The 4,876-nt window shown below is 41.3% G+C and overlaps 1 protein-coding gene across 6 annotated transcripts in view; it reads right to left on the bottom strand.

The window, feature by feature from the left end:
• The window catches only part of pde4d (phosphodiesterase 4D, cAMP-specific), a 203,691-nt gene that overhangs the window by 37,222 nt on the left and 161,593 nt on the right, over positions 1 to 4,876 (bottom strand). The window lies entirely within an intron of this gene.

Raw genomic sequence — 4,876 nt, 5'->3', positions numbered from 1 at the left:
TGTTTCATCCTGGTAGTTCCTATATTTTACCTGTTGATGGCAGCAGAGCAGCACAAAACATGCCTTACACTATATTACAAAATGTAAAATGAACAGTAGTAACTTAAGTTTGAGCCAGAACACTTGTAAACGAACTATGGAAAGACATGTTTATTATTTTTATTTTTATTTTATTTCAAATGAAGCCTATGGGTGGGTTTTGCAAGATAAGGTGTCATAATTAGAGCTGCGAGTGGAATGGGATCCACTAAGCAAGGAGATTTATGGCCTTTAAAAGACACAACTATCATTTATTATGTTATATCATTTTCAGATACTTCACTGCTATAAAGACAAAGAGCTCTAAATCAGCAGTCCCCAACCTTTTTTGCACCACGGACCGGTTTATGACCGACAATATTTTCACGGACCGGCCCTTAAGGATAAATACAACAAAATAAAACTAGTACCGGTACTGAAAAAAAGAAGATTTATTCATAACACACGTGAAAAGACCCAGGAAAACCGAGTTAACGATCAAAACGATAACAAAATAACGCTGAAAACCGATAAAAACCCTGAAAACCATACATTTCACACCTGAGCCTCAACTCTCGCGGCCCGGTACCAAACGACTCATGGACCGGTACCGGTCCGAGGCCTGGGGGTTGGGGACCGCTGCTCTAAATCACTGGAGTGTTTTGTTTCTTAGCTGCCAGCAGGGGGCAGTCTGCTCTGCAGGGAAAATGTATGCACAGGTGGGTAAAGAACCAAACACAAAGCAGCCCAAACCCACAGAGCGGTAAACCTCTGTGGGGTTGAGGCTTCAGCTCTGCTCTGACAAAAGCAGCCAGCATGTGACAACGGCTCCTGGGTGGACAAGGAGGCTGTCAAAGTCACAGACGCAATGACAGACAAAACAGGCTCCTTCATTCGTACTGAGCCGGCACCATATGAGCACACCTACACAGACATGCACACACCTACACAACGCTGTCTGACTGCAAGTATTATAAATACACACGCCACAACATATACAGACATAAAACACACAGGTCATTACACCAACGTGATACAGACCTCTACATCTCTTGTGTATTCTCACAAACACAACCTGTAACACAAGCGTATGTTTGCTTAGCTGCCTAGTCAGCCACACACCATCAGTGCCAGCGACATGCTGTGACAGAGCGCCAGGTGACGGTTTGACTGTCGTCACTTAGTGTCCCCGAGGATCAGAGCTATAAAACTGGAACTACCGTATCTGAGCGCTACATGCCAGCTGCAACACCTTTTCAAACCAAAGGTGTGTGTTATACAAACTATTTTTAACAGTACACTGTAAATCATACTTAAAGGGATTTCATCACCATGACTGTGCTGTGACTAAACTCTGGAAAGAGGGTGAAAAAAAAAATACTGCAGAGCCACAGAAGAAGAAAAGTGAAAAGAAAACAGTGGAGGGAAAAGCTGAATAGTGTAATCAATGACGAGGTCAGGTGACAGGGTTGCAGAGTAGTAGGTTAGGTTAGGTAGTAGTAGCAGGTTAGTACAAAGGTGAATACAGTACACGGCTAACAAACTGGCTGTGTGCCAGAGAGACAAGGAGGGCTTCGATTTACTGCGTCCTCTCATGACTGGCAGGGACAATGCACCCTGGGAGTGGGAGAGCGAAGGAGGCAGAGAGAGGACAGAAACAGAAGCATTAAACAATCCGCAGGACATACTGTATGACATCAAGTCACTAAAAATATTATTCGTTTCTTTCATTTCATGTCATAAATACCGCTGAAAAGGTGTATTTTCATGTTAAACAAGGCAAAAGTTTCAAATAATGTGGAAAAAAAACTCAAGGTTCTCAAAACTGAGTAGTACCATTATAAAAAATGTTCTCATTGCCTGGACTGATTTACACTTAATTAGCTGCTCTTTTAATATTCCGATGAGATCCAGAAAGCAAAAAAGCACTGACTAGTATGCAGCACCTTGCAGTTTTTGTAATATTTTGTTATCTTGTGCAACTACTATTTCTTCACAGCTCTGCCTTTTTAGTGAGTATCGCTAGAGTTTGGGCAACAGCAAAGATACTCTTCTCACTGCTCTGTGACTCATGGCTTCTTCAATGATTTAATGATTATAGGGCAGCAGATTAGTAAGATAATCTTATTAAAGCACTCAGAAGACAATTATTAAGATGGGCTGTGAGGAATAGGTATAAGAAAGGGAAAGGGCTTTATTAGTTGGCCCACTGTTGCCAAGCTTTTTCTATATACGAGGACAGGGAATGAGAGGAGAAGCTAATGAAGAAAGCGTCTCCATTTGAGCTAACTGAACGGCAGTAGTGAAAAAGAATAAGAAGAATAAGAGAGTCGTAACTATGAATTAACGCTACTGAAGCAGCTCAGGGCCATGGCAACTGCACCTACCGTTGCAAGAAGACTGAATATGATTAGAGTGATTGGATATTTGTTTTCAAGTAGATAAATCAGCAAAGGTAATGTGATTAAGAGACAACAACTGATTGGTAATTGAGCTTCAGGCGGTACTGTATTTGCAGCTCTCTGCCAGTCACGCTGCATTAAAGGCAGCTGTCATGTGTGTCAAGGAGCAATTCCTTCGCCTCAGCTCGACTCGCTCTTCCCGCCTGCCTTCACAGTCCCCCTGCTAGATTCATGTTTATAATGTGGTTGCCATGGTGACCTGGCAGAATTCAAAAGGGACAGGTAGGTCCTCGCAGCCAATCAGGTATCAGTTGCTAAGGACACGGTGGCAGACTGTGTAATGAGAAAAGGAGAATTGACAGGGTCAATGGTCCACTCAGGGAAAGGACATCTATTGCCAAGAATTTTGTTCTAAACAGCAGCCACCTAATGTGTGACAGCCGCCATGCATGAGTTACCTGTGATCTATTTATATGTCCAGCTGAGTCACAGGCTGGGGAGGATTTAAGCTTTCTCACCTATTGTTTAGGTCAGAAACTCACCAGAGTACAGAGGAGAATAGAAAGCACATGCAGCGCAGACTGGAGGGAGAAATAAAAGGCTGGAGAAGCGTGACTGCTTAAGATAAGACCAACAAAAGCTCTTAGTTATGCTGTGCAATATGCTCTCTGTAAGTGCAGATGCATTCTGCTGCATGCAGTACTGAGAGCGCAAGTGGCGAGAGAGAGATGTCGTGATGTGTTAAAGCTGAAGCGAAGCCGGACATTATGAATGTGAGAACCGTGTATTGACACCAGCATGAAGGATTTTGTCTCAGAGGCATAAAAGTACTTGTGTCAGCACAGCTCTCAGAGTCACATCAGAAAGTTGGCGAACAGGATCATAAATGGCTTCAAGTAACCACTAACACTCCTTCCTCCTGAATCTGCCAATTTCATTTCTTTGTTCACAGTTTAGTTTATAAAATAGCAAAATTTTAAATGCTTTACATGGTCAACATCGTCATGATGGAGGGTGATATCAGAAGGTCTTTTCTTATGCTTTCATGTAGACTGACTAATTGTGTCTCAGCGTCCAAACTATATCTGAAACAGACACGTTTATACATTTAACACCTGCAAGTACAACAAATACTACTCTTCCTTCAGGCAGGGGTGGGTGGTATACAGGTTTTGACACCACCATCGCAACATTACCATCATATCGTGTTTCGCAATGTTGCAGTTTTGCAAGACATGTTTTGACTTTTGCAAATACACAAAGGACAACGTGCAATGAACAATGTCTAATGCACACGATAATAATTTGGAAGCTGATCTTATGGGTAACGTATATTGTCCCTAAAGGTTAGGGTAGTAACACTTGGATGAACTGCCACTTGCTTTAAGATGGTAGTTCTAAATGAAGTGTCAGTTTACCTGTAGTCTCCATTTAAGACAAAGGATCTTCTTGTTAGGTGTAATGAAACAAAGAAGTGTCTAATCTAAATATAAAGGGGTTTAAAGTAGGACTGACTGATATTGTGCGTGTATTACAGTTTAAGAAAAATGGGGCAGTCTAATATGTTCAGGACACAGGTTACTCATTGCTGTGGGTTAGTTACATGTTCCACCTCTGTAAAATAAAACATGTGGATGATATCTACCTTTTATTTCTTCTTTCACAGGCAAAACTTTTAATTTTCTTTTTATATGTGCTCCCACACGTTGCAGATTAAGGAAGGATCAAGATTGAAAGAAATACCTCTCTCTATATATTTCACATAGAAGCATTTATCGCATATATTTATAATACATTGTCTCCATAAAAAAGTTCCACAAACATTTTGGGGTTAGGCTTGCAGGCATGGAGCTATTGCTGATATATCATCAGGGGTTTTAATATTCCATTGTTAGAAACAGCTGTGGTGCACAGACTTAGTCACTAGTCTGTTGGCTGCAACCCCAACAAAGACAACTGTTTACAATTAAGGCTGATGCTATTTAGCGGTTTTATAATCTGGAAAAAAAAAACAGTTTAAGTAGCCTTTGCTTGTACAGTCCAAATGTGATCACAGCACTAACTATTAATCTCAAAAGTGGTTTTTCTCAGTGACGCTTGCTGCCGCGCGTTAGAACAATAGAACAAAGCGCTGACATGAAATTTGTTTTGGGTATGACTTCCATGAGCCTTTGTGTGCTTTGGGCAGTATGCCAGTGTGCACTGACAATACATATTGAGTAATAATATTATGATATGGGTCTTGAAGTGCTTTTCATTGTCACGGCTGTTGACCAGCTATGTTGTTAATTCAAAACCACTCAGTAGAGACTCAGCTATGGACATCACAGATACTGTTTTGGCTGGCAAGCTGAGGCAGTTTTTTTTGAAGGACACATTAATGGGAAGATGAATAGATGGAGAATAATGCAAATTCCCATGTCCTGCACAGCTTGCTCAATAAGCTCCTACATATC

The sequence above is a fragment of the Pundamilia nyererei genome, unplaced genomic scaffold (assembly GCF_000239375.1).
Source record: "Pundamilia nyererei isolate P.nyererei 1_Seehausen unplaced genomic scaffold, PunNye1.0 scaffold00006, whole genome shotgun sequence".
Lineage (NCBI taxonomy): Eukaryota > Metazoa > Chordata > Actinopteri > Cichliformes > Cichlidae > Pundamilia > Pundamilia nyererei.
The sequence above is the reverse complement of the archived record's forward strand: the minus strand, read 5'-3'. Positions and strand labels throughout refer to the sequence as shown.